This window comes from Astatotilapia calliptera, chromosome 20 (genome assembly GCF_964374335.1).
Source record: "Astatotilapia calliptera chromosome 20, fAstCal68.1, whole genome shotgun sequence".
NCBI lineage: Eukaryota > Metazoa > Chordata > Actinopteri > Cichliformes > Cichlidae > Astatotilapia > Astatotilapia calliptera.
Window position 1 is genome coordinate 11,388,492 of NC_137441.1, and position 22,830 is coordinate 11,411,321.

The 22,830-nt window shown below is 40.2% G+C and overlaps 1 protein-coding gene across 7 annotated transcripts in view; it reads right to left on the reverse strand.

Moving 5' to 3' along the window:
- dlgap4a (discs, large (Drosophila) homolog-associated protein 4a) overlaps positions 1–21,791 on the reverse strand; it is a 96,287-nt gene extending 74,496 nt beyond the window's left edge. For all 7 annotated transcript variants that reach the window (XM_080294319.1, XM_080294318.1, XM_080294320.1 and 4 more), the window contains exon 1: positions 21,265–21,791. The gene's annotated coding sequence lies outside the window, so the exon portion shown is untranslated. The remainder of the gene's footprint in view (positions 1–21,264) is intronic.
- Positions 21,792–22,830: the final 1,039 nt, after the last annotated feature.

Genomic DNA, 22,830 nt, shown 5'->3' on the forward strand with positions numbered 1-22,830 from the left:
CAAGGCCCTTCAATTTTGAGGCCCGCCTTTGTTATCAGACTTATTGTGTACATTGACTAATGCAGCTCACACCAGCTGCCCTCTTGCACCACTCAAACTAAATATGTTTGCTTCCTGTTCTCATGTTATTAACTCAACTAGACTCACCGGATACCTTGCTAGTAATGGATTGGACCCCTTCACACAATTGCTGCATATCCATAATGAAAATCTCGCCTTCCACCACATCCCATGGGTGCACTGTGGTCATAAATGAATGGACATGGTCAACATCATTACTCAGGAAGCCTGTGGTCTTTAAACAACGCTCAGCTGGTGCTAAGGGATCCAGAGTCTACCAAGAAAATATCCCACAAACCATTACACCACCACCATCACTAGCCTGAACAGTTAATAGAAAGCAGGCTGGATGTTTTTATGTTTTATGTTTTATGTCTTCCTCGTTCTGATGATCAGTTTGAACTTCAGCACATCATCTTGATCATGTCTCCATGTCTAAATGCATTGAATTTCTGCCATGTGATTGGCTAATTAGATATTTGTACGTGTATAGTAAGTAAAAGTAAGTAAAATGTATTTATATAGCACTTTTTAAGACAGGAATCTGTTACAAAGTGCTTTACAGGGAATATAAAAACAAATCAGACAAAACAACATATTACACAATAACAAGAACATTACCCAAAGGCCTGTCTAAATAGATGTTTCACCTGTTTTTTAAAAGAAGCCAAAGAGTCAATGGTGTATAGAGGGGGAGGTAAACTGTTCCACAGTATTGGTGGTGGGATTTGGAAAGTGTGATCCCCGTTTGTTTTCAAACGGGTCTGTGGGATAGTCAGAAGACCATCAGTGGATCTAAGGATCTGTTTTGGAGAGTAAGGGTGAAGAAGCTTGATGATATAAGTTTGGGCCTCTCCTCGTAAAGACGTAAAAGAAAGAGTGAGGATTTTAAACTGATATCTGTGCCCAACCAGAAGCCAGTGCAAGGGACATACAGTATTTCTTTTTATTGTCCAGTGGATTCAATTTACTGGATTTAATTTGTATGTTTAAATAACACTAATGTTCTTAAGTTGTTTGATATATTTACAGCATACAGAGCAGAGTGTTTTTCTGGCTTCCAGGGATTGCTTGTTACATCACCACTACCCGGTGATCATCAAAAAACCTGCTGTGAGTCAGCTAGTTAGGCAGTTAGTTTCTTAGATGGTCATGATTCAGGCTTGCGTCTGAGGGAAATTTAAAATTCATGTATATTCTGCAGTGGTTTCTGCTGATGTGCAGATTTGCTGGATGCAGAGGATGATACATGAAATGATAAAACATGGGATTTTGGGCGGCTGATAAGATAAAAGGGTTACTCAGTTAAGCTGCTCTGACAGTAAATTAATAAAGCAGAGAAACAACATAGCATAAAAATATTTTAGACTGTCAGAGTGAATTAAGCTATAGTCTCAAAACAAACTTTTAAAACTATAAAACTGTCTTTACAAGGTGACTTCTGGTGTTTTAGTTAAATTGCAACCAAAAGTTTCACTAGCAGCACAGGAAAGGAGCTGCCCTTCCTCCGTTGACAGCGTCGCTGATGGTCTTGGTCAGCTGGGGCTGTGTACCACCAGGATGAGAGCAGCTATATGTCATTGGAGGAATAAAATAATGTTCACTATTAGCATACCAAACACCAAGCACATAAATAATGCAAAAGTACAGTTGTTTTGTTCAAGGATACATCACTCAGAACCAGGGATCAGCATTTTTGGTGCCAGAGTGCCCTGAGAACACTTTGAAATGTTGAATGAAAATCCTGACCACATTTTGAGCTGGAGGAAAGGCCTTGATCTCAGAACAAGAAAGGCCCAATCAATAGAGGATTCGCCCTAAAATAAAATAAAAATAGCTACAGAAACAACTGTTATCAGTTCTGGAGAGTTTATTCACATGTGCGTTTTTCCAACGTGTGGCCTATTAAAGTAAAAGGCTTACAAGAGCTAAATCAAGGTGCAGCTTCAAGGAGATTTACAGAAACTGACAGTGCCAACAGTGGCAGAGGTGTCATCCTCTGAAACACTGAACAAATCAAAGATTTGTTTCTCATTTACAGCAAGAAAACAAACATTTTAATGATAACTACAGACACGTGAAAAAGAAAGTTTTCACTGCACATTTATGCTGTCTTTTGAAAAACCGAGTACACCATTCCATAGAAATTAAAGGGTAAGTAACAGACACAGTGCTGCCAATTAGATGTACATGCTTAACCGATCACCACAAAGAGTGAACACCTCTATAAAAGCAGACGTTTTAGCAGGTTGATGGTCTGGAGCATTCATTGGTGTGTTAACACGATGCCACAGAGAAAAGACATCAGGAATGATCTTAGAAGAGCAATTAATGCTGCACATCAGTCTGGGAATGGTTATAAGGTCAAAGAATCTGAGGTCGTCCATTGCATCATAAGTGAAAAACATTCAGGAAAGTTGCAAATCTTCCCAGGAGTGAATGTCCCTGCAAATTCAACACATGATCGTGCAATGCGCAAAGAAACTGCAGAAAACCAAAGAGTTACATCTCACAGTGTACAGGCCTGAGTTAGCACGTTAAATGTTAAAGTTCACGGCAGAACATGGCAGCGCAGTTTAGGCGTGCAAAGCTGTTTCTGAATAAAAGACAAGACTTCTGTAACCAAAGGACATTTGGTTTTCTTTCTATAGTGGAAAACCAAACACAGCAAACCAAATGTCAGTGGAGGAGTAATGGGCTTGTTTTGAAGGCAGAGGAATAGGGTTCCTGGCAGTGCCTGAGTCAGCCATGAACTCTGCATACCAAAGTATTCAGGAGTTTAAAATAATGCCACCTGTTTGACAGCTGAAGTTTGGCTTCAGTGAGAATCTACAATGTAAATCGTCATGAAAATAAAGAAAAAACATTAAATGAGAGGGTGTGTCCAAACTTTTGACTGGTACTGTACATTACACTCATTTACAGCCTCCGTCCTGCACCTTGACAAATTATGCATAAAAGTACCCAGCACATTAATATGTGATGCCAAGGGATCCTGGCCAGCAATCTATATCTGTAAAGTTGGGAGCAAGAGCTGCACAGAGACCAAGGACAATATGAACACTTCACTGAGAAAGGAACGAGCTTGACAAAATGGAAGTGGTGTCGTGGTTTGTGCTGTGGCAGGCAGGATGTACGACCCAACGGATCTATCAAAATAAAACAGGAAACACACAGATCGAAACTCAGACTCCAGACATGCAAGCTTAGCAAGTGACTGGGGAGACATAGGGAACATAGAGACAAGGGTGACTAGACATAAAATGTGGAACACAGGAAAGGCACAGAGTAGACGCGGGAACAGAGACTATACACAGGCTAAGATAAACACTGAGGGAGGAAAAACTAAGATCACTAAGAAATAAAGATAACCAAAACCATGAATAACGATAATCAAACAATATCAAATCAAAAACACAAACACTGGGTCACCAGACTCAGCACTGGGACAAATGGGTCTATTTGGTGCTGAGAGAATGAGGAGCGGCTCGTTACTGGACATTCACTGGTTGGGTTTAGCAAAAGAGATTGATGTGTGCCTTTCACCATGTTAATTCTCATCAGCAACAAGATTGGCAGCATAATTTAAATCGATGAATGACTGTCAAGTATATGAACAAAAAATTAATTGCTAACACCACCAACGAGCTCCTGCATATATCTCAGCCGCCATCGGTTTCACTGACATTTCCTCTCACCTGTTCGGCTAAGTTCTGCCTTTAAGGCTTCGCTTTGTGATAAATGAGCCTGTTCTGCCCTGTTTACCCTCAGGAGCTGGTCATTCCTCTAATTTCAAACCCAAGCCTTCCTAATTTTTAAATACATTTTCCATCAGCTGTTTACTTTTTCCCACTCTTCTTGCTTTCAAGTGAGGCGTTACTTTTTTGTTTGTCAAAACTCACATTTATACTTGCCATGAAATGAAGGAGGAGGGAAGGAGTCAAGGAGCCCAATTCAAATGCTCTTGGTGTCAGAAATGCAGGACAGTTAAAGGGCCAGTTCATCTAAAAACTAGCTCCAATCTTCTTTAGTCTGGTGGATATAGGCAAAAGAAAGTATTTCCTGCACACATGTTAATCTCTAAAATCTCTAAATTGATTTATTTATTTATCTGAAGAAACTGGGTCATCTTTATTGGAAAGAGACTTTTTTTTTCTTTTTTTCAACAATTTTCTTTTCATTTTTTTTTTTTTTTGCACTTGAAGCACCACAATCAAAATACCATCTCACCATCTGGTTCGATTACACTCAAGAAAAGGAAGACATTTCTACAGCCAATATCTCCAGATCTGGGCAGCTCACACCAAAGCAATCGAGATGGATTACTAGCACTACAGGCCAGAGGAAAAATATGTGGATTTTACTCTGAGCTGAACTGTCCCTTTAAAAGAAAGGAATGGCTACTAATGAAGGCACAATGAAGAAAGAAATTATAGAAAAGGTTATTTTAGAATTAAAAGCTCCCAGAAAAGAGTGAAAAATAAAAGTAGGTAAACAGAAATGTGTGGGAGTGTACCGCAGTCAAAGTGTACAGAATGAAAGAGAGAATATAAGTGATGAGGTGAGGCTGCTCCTCGACAGACCTGTGACAGCTTGATGTATGGGCCTCTTATCTAGCAGGACCAAATGCATTATCAAAAAGACTGAGACAACATGTCAATATGTCTTACTGTGAGCACATGAGGAGGAAAAGTGTTATGGGCGGGGGTGTCACTGTCTCTGAGTCATGCCTGGAAAAACTCTCACTCCTGTGGCGTGCATTGCATAGAGCAGGTGCGAGGGGAAGCTAAGAAACCATGACGACTGAAATGCAACGTCTTAAAGGTTAGATTTAGTGGGAAATGGCAAAGCACACGCAGCAGGACCCCGGTGCAATCACAGCTCAACAAAGCCCAGCATTGTCAACCAATTTATGTAATATTAGGCTACATCAATGGACCTCAAAGTACAGCTCTAATAATAAAAAGTTTCATCTCTGGTTCCTGGAAGCGTTTTGAAGCACGGCGGTATGTGAATAGATGAGGTGACGCTGTGAAGGCTAAAAACAGAATATTGTATAATCAGGTGACTTTGTGAAGGCAGTGCAGTTTCATCTCATTGTCACACCGATTGACTGAAGGCCAGGAGTGATGACGAAGCAGCACGAAGTGAGAGGAGGAGAATTTATCCTCTGGCCTTGAGGTGGAACATAGGACAATGGCCATGGGTGCACAGAGAAGGAATACATAAACATCTCTTGGGTAGTTGTTTTACACTTATGCAGTCATTCCTTCCTTCATTCATTATCAGTATAAACATCACTTGGATTTAATGGTTTGAACACTGGGACAAGAAAATGTAAAAGACTTAAAAGCCCAGCAGGTTGAGGCTGAGTTTTCTGTGAGATAGTGCTAAAGTTTTGGTCATGAAGCCCAAGTCAAGGCTCAAGTCCTTTGGAGGCTTTCAAGCATGTACTGTAGCCTATGTAAAAGACGAACACAGTCACTGTGACATCCCAGTGGTTTGTGAAAACTAATTTCAAAGCCTTGATTTTGGCATCTTGATTTCTTGGGGCCCAGAATTAACCATATTAGATGAGGAGTCCTAAGTCATGATTTAAAGCTAGCTTCCCCAGACTTTATGCATGCAAGGCAGAACACAGATGGACTGCTAATTTATTAGTTAAGTAATTGAACTAGAATACCTGTCACCCAAACTGACTTCCTGGACATTCTGTTAGTGCAACTAACCACACAGCAAGCTGTGGTAGTTGTAAGTATGAGAGAGGTGCAGTTCTGTGAGTTGAATTAGCTGAAGCGAGGCCTTGCAAACAGCTACAGAGCATCTACTGCTCTTTACTAGTACCCATCTGTCAGTCAAAATGGCTAGATAGCCTATAATAAAAAGTCTTAACAAAAGTAGAACAATTTAAAAAGTGACAGCTAGTTACACAGTAACAAACAAGCAACAGCTAATGAAACATGAAAAACCCATAAAATCAGTCAGTTACCTGCACTGTTGGCTATTTCCTCCGTTTTCCAGTTTTTATGCAAAGATAGGCTAAGCCAGGCTTGGCCAACTCCAGGCCTCGAGGGCCGGTGTCCTGCAGGTTTTAGATCTCACCCTGGGTCTACACACCTGAATCATAAGATTAGTTTATTACCAGGCCTCTGGAGAACCATTTAAATCAGCTGTGATGGATCAAGGACACAGCTAAAACCTGCAGAACACTGGCCCTCGACACTGGCCTGGGTTTGGACACCACTGGGCTAAGCTGAGCTAACCTATCTAGTGGCTGTAGCTTCATATTTAACATATAGGCATGAGTAACGTATATAGCGCTTCTTTCTCTCATTATGACACTTAAAGAGGAATTAGTGTATTTCCCAAATATTCATGTTTGTGTTTAGTCTAACTTCCCATTTGAGTCGTGGGTAAACTTTCCTCGCAGCCTGCAGCAGCTTTTGTAAAGACAAGGGAGAACCTCACCTTTGTGCACAGCTGCTTCGTCCTGGCTTAATGTCACATGGGGCACTTTCCACATTTCTGTAGATATTCTCTGTCTTACCATTGCTCATCTTACCCTGGTACCTTTTAAATCTGTGATCTCTGGTTTTATATTTTCTTGGCTCATTTGATTCTTCTTTGCTTGTGCTGCAGAAGTCTCAGTTTCACACATTTCCTACATCCAAAAGCTTACCCTGACTCACAAACATCTGTTTTGTTTCAAGAAAGATATTGGAAGTGTCATATGTTTTTCCCCTCAATGTCAGTTCTGTCCTTGGCCTGTACTGAACATCACCACCTGTGATTTCGCTACACAAGACGAAAGAGCTACAGCCAGAAGTGTCAAAGTAAATAAACAATAAGCCAGGCTGTCAACTACGTAAATCCAAGACGATCTGAAACCTTTTCCAAGAAAAATGAAATAACTGCTACAAATACAGTGCTGTGCAAAGCTTTTGGACACTTTAAATGTTTTAACCAGTATATTCAGTAATGCCTCTAATCAGCCCCAAATTTATTCTGCAGCATGATAAGAAGCCCAATCATACAGTCAGGCTCATAAAGGAATATTTTTATTGACTAGAAGAACAAATCCCTGATCACAACAAAATCAAGTTAGTCAGGTATCACACCAAGCTACAGAAACTGCCACCACAGCCTAAATCCAGAGATGAATACTTGATGGGCTGCTTGATGCTTGCAGTACAACCTAAATACAGAAGCTCTGTAGACTGAATCACTATCACCAAACAGCCATTTCCCCAGTCTTACCTCAGCTGTAATTTTTTGTTCTTAAGCAGGCTTATTGCAATGATAGTGCCTTCTTATATGTACCCTTCTCTTTATACAGCCATATGAAACATGAATTCCTGTTCTGTACATCCAGGCACAGACATCGCCTTTGATTGAATCATGACATTCAGCTTCTGACGCTCGCCCACATTTCAGTCATCCTTGGGAGGAGACAGAGCTGGCAGCCTCACGTCGGCCATCCAGGGACAATGCGGCAGGCAGGCAGCTCTACTACTGTAGTGGCATGGCAGGTTCAGCTGAAGGAGAGGCGCTGACATCCATACTAATGAGACTCTACACAGCGCAGTGACCAAGCGTATGCAGGAGGATCAGGCAGAAACAATCACACAGCTTCCAGAGAGCATTTGAAAAAAACCTTCTCTCCACCATTTAAAGAAGAAAGTTACTTGCTCTCTCTTCTCCACCTCAAACCTCTCAACCTTTGAAACATTTTGACACACTACTGCTCACAACAGCCCCAACAAGGACCAAGCATTGATCTCACAGTGGAAACAGCAACCACTGTTGGTTAATTAGTTTAAGAACAGCAGACTGAGAACAGACTATTTGCTATATTACATTGTTCAGCTTTACATTTTTAAAATCTCATTACTGACTGCTGAAGTTAAATTTCCATATTTCCTTTTTGTCAAACAAGCTGGATTTGATATAGAGATGAACTGTCGTTGCTTCTACAGCACAACAAACAAGACAAACAAAGTCAGAATTCAGTTAACGTCATGGCTTATTTGATGTATTAAAAATCTTCTTTGTCAAACGCTGAAGCACATGTACTGAGATCAGGCTCCAAAAGCACTAGTACAGCTATGCAAAGGAACCGATTGTTTATAAATTGTATAAACTGTGTGTCTCAAATGAACTTAATATCTTGCATTCTACTGCATGAAATGTGATTTTGGAGTTTAAAAACGGCTAATATATAAAAATGGTAAAATATTTATATTTATGTGCTGTGTGTGGGTGTAATTGGGTGAATGAGACTTGTAGTAGAAAGCGCTTTAAGTACTCAAATTAAGTAGAAAGGAGCTTTCTGAGTCCATTTACCATTTCAGCATGATCATGCAGTGATTGGCACTGTGGCCTCATAGCAAGATTCAGAATCTTTATTGTCATTGTAGCAATGAAACATTGAACAACAAAAATGAGGCGCAATTTAGGTTTAGTTAACTATAAACTTGATAGGCTTCACCCTCCTGGTCATAAGAAATTGGATGGATGGACCTCTTCCCTCACCATGTGTGTATACACCACTCTGCATTTGATCATTAGTTATTATTAATCTCTGGCTCTCTTCCACAGCATGTCTTTCATCCTGTCTCCCTCCTCTCACCCCCAACCGGTCGCAGCAGATGACAGGCCTCCCTGAGCCTGGTTCTGACGAAGGTTTCTTCCTGTTAAAAGGGATTTTTTTCTTTCCCACTGTCACCAAAGTGCTTGCTCATAGTGGCTCATCTGATTGTTTTGGTTTCTCTGCATAATTGTAGGATCTTTACCTTACCACATTAAGCACCTTGCGGTGACTGTTGTTGTGATTTGGCGCTGTATAAATCATATTGAACTGAATGGAATCAAAATGTTATCGTTAAATATATTGGACTGTAGTGACAATATGTAGAGTGGCACCAAGAAGACAAGGTCCTGTTTGTCAACAAAGAAAACACACCAATGGAGATATTTGGCATTTGGTTCAGGTGATCAGGGAGGGGTTTTAAACAAAACAAAAGCAACAGAGAAAGAAGAAAACACTTAAAAGTCAGACATCCAGACTCTTTAGCAATGCTCCAGACACTTTCTACTATTTTTTTGTTTCAGCTATTGCTGACCTACCTACAGCAACTGATGCTAGGCCAAATGTGCCAAATCTCATTTGGACCTTTTTGTTGGTCACAGCTGAGTTTACTCAAGTAAAGCATGAGGCAAAAAAGTTGTAGCTATCTGGGATCCCATCTGCTGTTTTTTCAAGGCTTCTGTTATAGTCAGGATATCTTTGTGGCAAATAAAGGATATGTGGTTCAAGACTTCCTATTCCCTGCATCAGTCATTGTTTACAACCACAGATATCTACATATAAATATCTATATGCAGATATAGATATAGTTAGATAGATTTTTACTCACAAATGCTACAAATGATCAGAAATACAAAGGGCTAATTGAAAAATTAACAAAATGCTTCCATGACATCAACAAACAATGTCTAAGGACAGCAGGAGCCAGGGTTGCTTACTGCTACTGTGTACTTCTATGTGATATACAAACGAAGCTAAAGGATGGAGCATTGCATGGAAGGGAAAGGCAATGCATAAGAGTACACAGTGACCTTTGGGAATCCTTGCAACTCTCCACAAGAAATTCATTAGCATATCCAATAGATTAATGGAGTGAGATCGCCTTGTGATGACAGACAGATGTTCTCCAAGCAGGTGGCAAATCCGGGTTCTGACATTAGTCACTTCCTAATGCTCAGCTGTCAGTTCTGTAAGTTTAAGCTACAGAGATGTGCAGAATTCAAGAGGAGGTCTGAGACAACTCCTTTATCCAAGACCTACATCACAGTCGTGCTTCCAGACGGGATCCCCATGGGAAAGACTGATTCTGCCATATATCTCCAAGTCATCCAGGATTTGCCCTCTAGCCTCCTGTGAGGCTCAGGAGCCTCTTGCTGCCCCATTACCTGGCAGTCTCAAGGCACAGCTGCCTCCCTGCTGCTGTTCTGCTGTTCCTGGTGTTTTACAGTTAGCACGACAGGGATTTAAAACATCGAGCTCAGGGTGACCTGTCCATCAGTTGACGCCCCACATACAAGGATAAAAGTGAAACAAGAGGTCAAGCCATGTTCAAGAAACATAAGCAATTCAGACAACCTGCTGTGGCGACTGTGAGTTTTAAATATGCACAAACACAAGACAGCAGAGGAACTGCAGAAGTCAGTTCGTTGCCTGTGTTGTTAATCCTGCCGCAGTGACAGAGCAACACAAGTGTCTCTATGACATCACACATTTTCTCCCTAAATCCAATGAAATTAGTGAAAACACATCACTGCCGTCCATTAGCCCACGATAATCAATTGATAGGCTGCTACTCAAATATGTTTGCTCCAATACTTATCTAGTACATATTGCGCTATACTCTCTATATGAACAGATGGTCATGACATAATGAATATGTACCGCTATTATGACAAGATCCCACATAACTGTGTTTTAACAATTATTCGTGTGACTTGGAGTGCTGCAAGCTCCACTTTGCGCAATGAGTGCGAATGTCCATGAATGCACGATAAATAATATATAGACATCAAACTGACGCAGAGAAACGAGGGCAGCTGTCACATGCGCTAATGCTCTTGTTAAGTTTAATAGTGTGAAGACGTGACCACATTGTCATGCAAATCTCTTGCAGTTCTAAGATAAAACAGGGAACACTAGATATGGTATCAGCTTAGTTTAGGAGGATTTATACCCTTTAAAAATTAAGAAAGGATGGAATACACTAATAATACACTTAAACACTTTCAGGCTGCCATTCGTTGGTAGACCTGGGAAAATGCTGCTTCTATTTATATAGGTTTGGTACTGGCAGCGTTGTAACTTGGTACATAGGTGGGATAAATACACTTGCAGGATTCAGGACAACAGCAGGATTCAATGTAGCAGAGCTCTAATACAGCAAAAATGTAGTAGCACACCTCGTGTCATGTGATAAACCCTTCTGTTTAGCTTCAAGGTTATAGTGAGGATGAGTGATCAGAAGTGTGTTTGTATTCAGCAATCCTGGGAGACGTGTTGCATCTATCTGTGAAAAAGGGAGACAGGCTTCAAATTGCCTCACTGCTGAGGATGACACAGTGCACAATCACTCCTTCCAGCTACAGTCAAAGTTTGCGTGAGTGTGTGTGCATGTGTGGGTTGAGGGGATGCAGGTGTGTAATGTCACAAGGTTGAATGTTGTTCTTGACTCTTTGCGGCCTTGACAGCAAACGGGCAGTGCGGGTGCGTTTACGTCTCTCCAGACCCAAAGTAGGTGTAAGTTTTGAAAGTAGTAAACGAAGTGCAGCCAGACACACAGAAACCTGCTACAGTAAGTAAATGCACGAAAACAATTAAAAGGGATTTTTCATGTCGTTTAACTAAATGAAAGTGATATATTATATGACTAATTTGTAAAAGAAATGTATTTAGAGCAGCCTAAAGCCAGCTGGTTAATTTTCATCAAAATAAGTAGAGACACATTTCCTCATTATGTTCATAATCACTGAAGTGCTAGCTTACAATGACAAATGTACAAATAAAGTTTCTCTGCGGAGCTTTATATCCTCTAACTCATTTGTTTTCATTTCACCATCTCTGCTCACATTACATCATTTCTCAGCCACAACAGGCAGCTGTTTTCAGCAGAAAGGCTCTGATGAACCAGCCCTGTGGTAGGAAAATACAGGTTTCTGAAAGTCAATGCTTTACTACGGGTACAAAAAATCCCATGTAGTCTAAAGTAAAGAACATGGACAAATTATGAATACCAGTAACTAGCATATAGGACCTGAGTAAGTCTGAAGTCACAACATGTTCACATCAACCATGTACACAGCACGTTTAACGCCATATTCCTTTTCCCTTCGATATCGATATTACTTTCATGAGTAATCACATATAAGTTTTTACTATTTCTTTTCCATATTTGACAGTAGATGTAAAGATGTTACATTTTTAAAAAGATTATCATAAATTATCAAACCTATCATTGATTGTTGCCTAAACTGAACACTTATGGAACTCACAATGAAAACAACAGTGTTGTCGCCCCAGTTCTGCACGTTATATCGACCATCATCCAGCTACGACTTGCACATGAAGCTAAAACATTGCGTCTATGCATTATTTGGTTGGTAGGAACGTTCCACTAAAACTTTTTTGGCTTAACAAATTATCAGAAGTCTGTAATGTGATTTCCAGCTGACACGGTTGTCACATGCTTAATTGTTGACTGCTTTGCACTTTGAGTTCTGATATGGCTACAGTTTTCTAACTTTTCTGTTATATCTCAAGCTGTGGGAGTGACTTAACGTTATTATTCAAAATCTTGACACCATGCACAGGCAGGATTAAGCCAAAGCAAAGCCACGGTGTGATTTCCCAGTCTCCAACTTGAGCTTAGTTTAATCTGCATCACACAAAAGGCTACAGTATTCCTTCCTGAAATCCTTTGCCTAAATGAGAACGTGTGTGCCAGTGAAAGTGCACACATTACCACTTATGTGGACAGAAAATATTACTTGGAATAATGTAATGTTTTCTGCCTGGCTTGATGCAGCCTTTGTACAGTCATGGTGTGGGAAACGCACATTGTGCGCAGCCTCCATGTGAAACTCTTATATGTGCCAGTGTTTTTTGGGGGGGTAAATAATTTAATACCATTTGGATATTGTTGACTGCCTTTGCAGCGGAGACATATTAACATATTAAAGGTCGACGAGCTCCTTGAGAAACAGAATTATACAATTACAAACCTAATAATAAGAGTGTTTTGAACACAGAAAGACCTCGATTTTGTTTAAACACCATAACAATCTGTCCTGATTCGTGTGGGTGGGAATGGCTAATTACAAGAGCATAAAGAAGTTTTGTTTTTTGAATTTATTTGGTCCAGTTTAGAGGGAAAAACAATGTTTTTCTTATGTTTAATGGCCAAAATTAAGAGTATATGCTCTACGGTCAACATGCAGTATTTGCTTTCAGTAACAGTGCAGGAGGTTGGAATGTTGGTTTGGTGTGTAATATGTTTGACTTTTATGTAGTAGACTAAAGTTTACATGCCGTTCTTATACATGATAACTTTATAAAAATATATACTTGGAAATATTTCAAAATGATCCAAATACAAACCCAGTGGAACTAGCTCTATGCTAGTTTTGGAAGTCCAAATCGTTTTTGGAAGGTAGACACATCTACAGTTAAGCTCATTCACTTTGAACTTCTTAAAATCTTAAAATAATTTTTTCAACAATATATAAAATCAGATACAAAAACAGATGGAAATAAATGGCTTTTTTAAGGTGCCTTAACCTTACCATTTGTTTTCTAACGGTAATAATTACAGAAAGAGAATGTAAATATTCACTATCAACTGGATGCAACCTTTGTATAGCAGCTTTGACTGGCACAGTAGCAGCAGTCTATGATCCCTCCCAGCACTACAACAAGATAACCTACCTAAACAAAGGGAAACTTAATAATATCTACATGTGATCTAGCAGAATTAAATCTCCCTGATAACAGCCTTATTAGTTAGCCTCTCTTTACGTCATGCATTGTGCGGTGGACCAAAAACTGTTCCTGGATCACATTAAAAAGCACTCAGCTGTCAAAAACAGGGTGACCGTGATCATTTGCCAGAAGTGTATGTACGAAACAAGACAACAATCATTTGTGGCATTAGTCCATGAATCGATACACTCTAATTTTCGAAAGAGTGTCATGAAACAGAATGGACAGCCACAATGAGCTGCTAGAAAAGCTGCAGGCAAGAGGCTGCACACCTCCAACTGGTTTCACTGTCTTCAGCTGTTGTGTGGGAAAAAAAACTGTACTGTGTGCATGCAAATCATCTGCAAACCTGATCATGTTTGAAATTATTTTATGACCGACTTCTGCGCTTAAACAATGTACTGTATGCTTATTTGGTTGCATTGACACAAATGCTTTCCTTCTTTTGTATTTTTGCCCAAACAGCAGATGAGGAGAGCAGGATGTCAGAACAGAAACAGCACAAACAATCTCCTACAGACCAAACGCTTCTGAAACGCTCCAAGTGTAATTTGAAATCGTGCAAAGAACGGAACGAACCTCGTCTGAGACGTGACAACACAGACATGCACCCAGTGTGCTCTCGGGGGTAAGTGTTTGCTGTCACCGTAAGTGTCACCACATTCACCAGGACTAAATGATTCTAACTTAAGCAAAACTTTGCTGCAGAATAGGTGATTTGATGTCTAAATTTCACAAAGAATAGAGGCTCCATTTTTCTTCTTATCACTAATAGACCATAAACAAAACAGTTGCAGCTTGGCGTCAGTAATGAATTTTTCATCTCTAGTATCTCGTTGAATAAATTAGAGTCCAGTCGAGTATTTATTTCAGCAAGCATTCTTAATTGTTACGTTTTAAAAAGATGCTGCAGAGATCAGTCCTGGTCAGAAGTGTTAATTATCTCTATTCACACTCGGACCCTGATGCTGCATGCATGAAATCAGGGGAAGCCATGCATGCCAAAAGGTCAAAATAATCTTGTGTTTAGGTGATGAGATGCAGTGCTAGCAACACACGTGATAACATGCAATGCCATGTCCATATGGTGCCGGGGGCCAAGACTGTGACACAAGCACGCACCCGGGGTCAGGTCTCGGTTTGAGTGAATGTAATTGGCGGCAAGAGCCAGAAGGCAGGCAACCCATAGTGTTAATCTGCAGAGGGCTTAGATCTGCTCTCTGGCTCCCTATTAAGCTCACTGTCTGTCCACTGTTTTGCAGTAAAATGAATATCAAGGCCCAAACAATTGTATACTAGTAAAGCAAGTTAATAATAGTTCTATCAATTTAACACTGGCTTTAAAGCAAACAAATCTTGCTGCAGGCATTTTAAGGTAGGAGTGGATCTTTCCCCGGATAATGCAACTAACACTTTTTCTGCATGCTTGTGTTTGTTTACCACAATGTTGTCCAGCAACACATTAGAGCATGATGAGCATTTGTTATCCCACTGTTCTCTGGAATATGTAAGTGAATTTATGCATTTGGTTTGGACCTGCTGGAGGGTAGCAGGTTTCCAAAAGGCAAAATCTGTTTTGAACACCAGTTTTCTTATGTTTACAAAGAAGTAATTAAAGCTGACTTCTGATTCAAGGGCAGTGGATATTACAATGAATACCCGTGAGCTCAGTCCTCATCCAAAAAAAGTATTTTTACATACACAAAACCACCCACAGACACAATCATCGAGAGCTGCCCCAGAAATGCAAGCGAAGAATGAAGAAATTCTCTTTGTAGTTCCAAAACAAAATATCCCTGAGCTTTGAATGTCACCCTGCATTATTCCTGTTCTCTGTCTCCTACAGTATTGCTTCTACCTTTCACACAGAAGACGTCTCTCGATCACGGTTTGTCAATTGTCCTTGTCTGTTAGCTTTTATTTGGATCCAGCTGCAAACTGGTCGTGCAGGAAAAAGCAAAGCAAATGTTTGTTCAACACCAAGAAAACTGTTTTTCACATAAAAAATAAAAAAAATAAAATGCACACACATTGGCCTGAACAAACAACTGTTCCTGGGATTGTCTCTGCTGTGGACACATGAGACATAATTAATCACCAGGGGACACAGACTCCTTAATTGCTGCATTCTGATAAATTGTCCCTGGTGAAAAACGTTAAGCATAACATGCAAATTTGTGTCAGAGGATCCATTCAGCGACGCAGCCCAGGCAGGGACTTATTGTAAAATGACACATGCAGGAAGATAACAAGACACTTGTCAGGGGCATACTGTAAAATGGTTATTTCTATTTTGGGGCTCGCAAGAAGTGGAAAGTATGAGATGTTTCAACTTGAATTTGATGAACGCTGAAAGACAGTTGAAGTATGCCGAGGAAAGAGAGCTTTTTTGGTGCAATGTAGCGGAATGTTTATCATTTCATTTGATTTGTCCTTGGGGGTTGTTTTTGCTGCGTGAAACAAGCCGCTAAACAGAAGAGGGCACAAAGGAAGCGAACAGGATAAGAGGGATAAGAGGGTAGGAGACAGGGAGAGGAAAGCAGAGGAGCTATTTGAGCACAGTGACCCGATGGCAGGAAAGGTCACTGACTCAGCAGCACAGAGGACCATCAATGGAGGCAGACTTTAATCACCTTCAGCCGCTTCATCGGCTCCTGTGTGAGATGGACCGAGAGAAGCATTACCAAGGTCATAAAATCTCTCTCTGTTTCGGACGTACAGAATGAGATGAGCGACTCTCCTCGGAGCTGAAATCACGCCATCTTTGCTCTTAATTTTAGCCGTCTTTCTCAAAAAATTTAAGAGGGTGATGATGAGACAATAGCTGAACAGATGGAGCACTAAGACACTTCATCAATGATAAGAAGGAACTGTACACATGGCTGGCTTGAGAGCGCCATTCTTCTGCATGAACCGAAGTTACACCGGTGGCTTGTTGCTATGGTAAATACAAAGAAACAACAGCTTGAAATACTGTATGGGATTTCTTCTCCCGGTCAGACAGCAAACACAACGGGTCTCATTTAAGAACATTTTTGAATTCTTATTTTATCCATGTCTGTTTTTTGCGAGTTTTTTTTCAATGAGGATTTTTTTTTGTACTCAAGTTATATTCAATCAAATGATTTTCATCCATCAGTCTGACTGATTTTTACCCATCAAAATGTTAACAAAAATTCCATTATCTTAACTGCTGATCCAGTTTAGGATCACAGAGGGGGCCTGGAGTGTATCCCAGCTACCTTTAGGTGAGAGGTGGGGTACGTTTTGGACAAGTTGACAGTCAATTGCTGGGCTAACACAGAGAGACAGACAACTATTCACACACAGTCACACCTACAGCCAATTAATTATCAGTTAAACTAACATGCATGCCTTGGGAATGTGGGAGGAAGCCAGAGTACTGGGAGAGAGCCCAAGTAGGTCCGGGGAGAACATACAGACTTCACACAGAATTCACCTTGAAGATCTCATGAATCCCTGCCTTTTTACTAAATAGTATAAGCAAAGATTTCCAAGGAGAGAATTTCCATTCTAGCCACTTTCATTGTGGACCTCAAACTTGTACAAGGGCAAAAGATCAGCTTGTGTTTCTAACTGGTCCCACATGCTGAGGATCATCGCTGGTGATAAGAGCTGGGTCCAAACTACGGGTTGTCATATATCATGCCATCTACGATGACGCCCATATAAATTTTTATGTTAAAAATATATGATGCCATGTGTTCAGTTCCGCAGCATGCACAAGAGCAGCCAAAAAAAACCAAACCAAACTTGAGCTACCTCAACAAACCCCAACAAAATATGAAGCTGCTAAATACAATCTTCACTCGCTGTTTAGCAGATTTGCTTCCACGAGACTTCATTCTGTTACTCAAACTGAACAATCATCAATTTGACACACCGGAGAAGCTCACAAAAGTGCAAGGGGACAGAATGGGACCTCTTCTGAGCAATCTAAAAATAGCAGCTGTGTTCAAAACAGTCCAGATGTGAATAAGAAAACATCCTGGAGTAAACATAAGCCAAATGTAAATCAGGTATAGCTGTCTGGTGGAGTGATTTAACTTTATGACTGCACTTGGTATAGGTTGCCATGTTGAAATGGATCAAGTAAACAAAATTTTTAAAAAGTCTCTCAGTAACTTCACTTTGATGAGGTTACAGCGAACAGATAAGTAACTTTTCACTAAGATTGTCTTGTTTATATAGTTTAAAACAGTCTAAATGTAGTCCATTTCTGTATCTAAACTCCAAATTCATCCATTTCTAGAATTCAGGTCCAGTGAGTGCATTTTCCCTTTACAGGTTTGCCTTTACTGACATTACAAATGTGGAACAAATAGCATCAATAGGCTACCTCAAACAGTAGTTTTAATAACAACAGACATATTAAATTCAGCAAACTATATTGCTGTCAGTTATAGTACTACATCAGTCAATATAACAGTGCGACATAAAGGCTGGTGAAGCTGCTATACTGTATTTAACTTGTTGTTTCTGTCACCTGACCTTACTCCCACCACATACAGCTGATAATCTAGAGTGAGATGAGAGAGGAGGAAATCCAGCCAAATGAATAACAAAGGAGACAGAATAAGAAAACGTTATTTTGCTTGTGCATTCAAATGCTTTTTAGGCCAATGCTATATGATATTTCTGTCTCTTCTGATGATACAGGTAATGACCAGCACGGCCAGTCATACTTCAGGAAACCTTATGAACTGTAAGCAAAAGAGACTGGAGAGAATTATCGGCTCCATTTGCTTCCAGGCTCCCACTGTTTTATGTAGCTCTACAGTGAGGTGAAGCTCCCTGTCCACAACTTCATTTTTGATTTACTCCCACCTCTCTTACTCCCAGACACTTTCAGCAACAGCAGACAACTATTTTCAGGTTAAAAGATTATTTAACATTATTTCTTCTGCAATAGAAAACTGATGATTAGCGACTAGCTGGCTGAACATTTAGCAGGTTAATTGCTCGATGTTTAAGCTGCTAGAGACCAAAACAGAGATAAAAAAAAATGTTGCTTTGTGTCTGTTAAATGCAGTTAGGCCCAGCTTTTATTGTTTGTACTGGACTGTTTTGGTTTGGTGTATTGGTCTTTACCTTTATTAACTAAGGAAGTACTCATTAGTATCTCTACATCTACTGTTCGGGGCTTTATTGTGAAAGCTGACCTGAATGACCAGATACTTTTTTGTTCCACTACATTTATCAGATTACCGTATTAAAACACAAGCCATGCTGGCAAACAATACAGCTCAGAATAAATAAACGCCATTAATATTTGTATCTTGTCACACTGTCTCGAGTACAAGTCTGTGATCACGGGTGAACGGCTTCCTTCTGGATAGTTGGTTGGCTGGAGAGTGGAGAGAGCAGAAAGGAAAATGTTCCTACAGGAAACTGCTCGCACCACGATTTGTGGATTGTTTTTTTTTTAATTGTGTTTTTTTAAGAAAATACAAACATTTCTATAGCACATATCTCTGATACAGGTTGAAAAATATAGATGGGAAAAACCACTGCAGGTGACAGAAAAAATATCTGTTTGATTTTGGAGTGAACAACCCCTTTAAGGTGATATTTACCCATTTATGCATCAAACCAATGACTATTTTATTTTATTCTTTAAAAAAAAAGCCATTTGGGTTTTTTTTTTACATTTTTACCTTGAAATATATTTTAATTGCAGTACTTTTAGTTATAGGGATGTATATTTCTACACTCCAGCCTGCTCCTTTAACTTGAGTAACAGATTTCAGCACTTCCTCCACCAGTGAATAAATGTAGTGGAGTAAAAAGTACAATGTTTCGTACTGAAATGTGGGTGAGTAGAAATGTTACATAACTTAAAATGGAAGCACTCATGTAGCATACAAGTTGAACTCAAGATTACACGCTACTCCGTGCACTTAAATACATTCTTTCACTAGGAGATACTACAAATATTCATCTTTGAGATTGTTTCAGATTTAAGAAAAAATAATAATGCCTGGATAGTTTGCATGACAGCTCTCTAAATATTCACATAATGGGTTCAGTGTGATGGATTCTGCAACTCTGGCTCAGTTTCTGGATTCGTCCGGGTCCTGGTGTGAAAATACTTCTAATGCTCTGCGTCCTGTTGACGTCACACTGATGTGTGTGATACTGTATGCTATCTTTTCTAATCACTCCCTGCAGTAGCCCTGACTAAGCCGGTTTTTAAAACACCCACCATCCTGGACCGGAGCCAGCTGGGTTTCCTTCAAACTCCGTGGTACAGTATCATCATGGCTGTTGGCTCCCTGGCAGCAAATATGACATTGACACCGCAGTTAGAGGCTACAGTCCACCACCAACAGAGCTGTTTGACACTGGATACCCAGAGATGTCTTGTTTGTACTGCTCAACACTGAGTGTGTATGCTTTTAGTTTTCTGCTTAGAGCAAACAATCCAGTGCACATTTAAAAGTCAGCAAACAGTAAAGTGTGTATTTACCATCCAGCCTATATAGTGATGTGTAAACCTTCCAGCCTGCACAGCACTAGATTGAAGCCACTGTGAAGCCACAGGCATCCTTCAGTGTGCCATCCACAGATTTGTGGTTCCATTGAGCTGCGGATGAATTATTAATCAGTCTTTCACTAACAAAATGGGCTTTTAATTGTAGAGACCACTGTTCGACAATGACAGCTGAAACACGAGCCTTGATACAAACTGGCTATCGATCATCCCCCACGGACTCATCTGCAGCTTTACAGTAGAAGAGAGCTTGTTTCTGTCCACACAAAAAATTTAGCAGGCAGCTCCTGCTCCCTCCAGAGGACAGGGCCCCTTAGAAATATGTCTTTCACACACTCGATAATAAAAACTGCAATATTTTAGGACAGAGAATGATGAAACTCGAGGATAGCCTGAGTTTTTGTTGCTAGTTTGGGGTTTTATTTCCACTCATTAAAGATCAAGAGAAAAAAAGAAAAAGCAATGCCACCATATATATATATATATATATATATATATATATATATATATATATATATATATATATATATATATATATATATATATATATGGTTCTGATTAATTCAAAATCTGAGTTAAAAGCTAACAGAGATTCACCTAATTGTTCTCAAAAGACATGCTTTTCCCTATCCAAACTCTGAATTCAGTGGCTGTTTCTCCCTGCAGGAATGATGAAAGCAAAGATTTGATAACTTTGACAAACACAGATCATGCGCATAAGACTAAAAAGGGGAAAGAAAGATTTCAGGCACCACTATCTTACAGGATAAACCGACTTTGGCTTTGGCAGGCTGAAGCCAGGTAGTCCAGGCATCCTGAGGTGAATAACTGTTACATTCACAATAAATCAAGCTGCTGGCATAATACCTACATTGATTTATGTCAAGTTACTTACAGGGCTCTTTGCGCTAAAAACACACTCGTATTTCGACAGGTGAAAATCGACCTAATCCAAACACCCAAATCAATCGTCAATTTCAACTCAAGAAGACTGGAATTGTCGATGCAACAATGCAGCCTGATGAGCTCCCATTTGAGCTGTCAGGTTTTTTGTTGTTTGTTGTTTCTTTTTTTCTTCACTGAAACCCGCAACGCCCGATGTAAATCCTGAACGTGTCAACAAGCTTACCTTTTTCATTTCACTGTAATCAGCGGCAGAAGGGTGTCGGTCACACAGGAATAGTTATCCAGCTCTTACATGCCGTAATATCACAGTCACCCGGCTGCTTATCTGTCGAGAAGGTAAACAAGGCGATCCTATAACATCGCTAAAAATAAAATTGTCTTTCTTTATCTCTTAGTTGGAGCCTATGGCACCATTTCTTTGCGGTCATTGCGTGTCGGTCCTTGTCCACAGCAGCTACAGCGGTGTCTCTCTGACAGCAGCTCGCCGGTTTACTCAGGGATCCATCGCGGCAGGGAAAACGCAGTTTGGAGGCTGCCGGTGATGCTGCAGCAGCAGCGTTTGGTCCGTCGAGACGCGGGATGAGAGAGGTGGGGGTGGGGGCATCCGAGGGCCCACGACAAACCACCCAGCTCCGTAAATGAACTCATCGGACCCGAAATCACGGTTTCATGAGCAAACGGTGGTTGATGAATCATTATGCGCAGAGAGAGGCCACATGAGTGCGTGCGTGCGTTTGGATGTCTATTCTTTCCGTTTGTGAGGAGTGATGCTCCTTGATGATTCAAGGAGAGAGAAGAGGGAGTTTAAAGGAAAAATTCATTCAAAAAGCAGACCGCAGGCCCGAGCTTTGACTGACATCGAGTTGGTGATTTTATCGGATGACGCTTTTTAAAGTTGGTCAGAAACAGCAGATACGATCGTTCCGATCACTGATTAATCAGCCGATTATTTTCATTTTCCATTCTGATTTGGTAAAAGCAAAGGACAAATATCCACGTAATTTGTTAACATCACAAGACAGAAAACAATTGTTTTCAGCCATTAAAAAGAGAAAACAGGGGGGAAAATCTTTATTTTTGGGATGCTGGACCTAGAGTTCTTCCTAGAAAAGTGACTGAAAGAATAAACGGATTATCAATTAGTCTCAGTTGATCAACTGATTGATTTACAGTTGCTACATCCAAGTTAGATGGATGAGCTCAGTGGCGACTCCAGAGTCTGCTGGGGACCTCAACAAAAATCACAGTGGGCCCCTCCAACCAGCCTCCCATCGCAGTTATAATATTACTGGGTCATGTCACCGACGGCAGAGCTGGGCACATAGGCTGCTCTGCCGTCTAAGTTAATTGATGTTAAACTTCAGCATACACAAAAGAAGTCGAGTTAAGCCACAGTAAGATACTTTAGTCAAGTCTCTCCCACATTTAGGATCAGATGTGCAGCGTTTGGTTATTTGGTGTTAATCATTATTATCTACGCCACTCACCTCTGTCTCACTTTTTTTTATCCTCTTCCTGTTTATTTTCTTTCTTTTCTCACTTCCAGGATGACTCTTCTTCATTTTTATTGGAGTGGCTAACTCAGTGTAAATGAGAGTTTAAAGACACAGGTACACATCTACAACACGATAAAAGCTGCATCAGCAAACCATTTTCTCAGCTGTAATTGCATTTGGAGATTAGTTAAAAAATACCTGTACAGTACATGTGCTGTAGAACTGTTTATATAAACAAATACAAAGATTCTTAAAGGACTCAGCTCACTTGCACAAACACGCGCACATGCAGG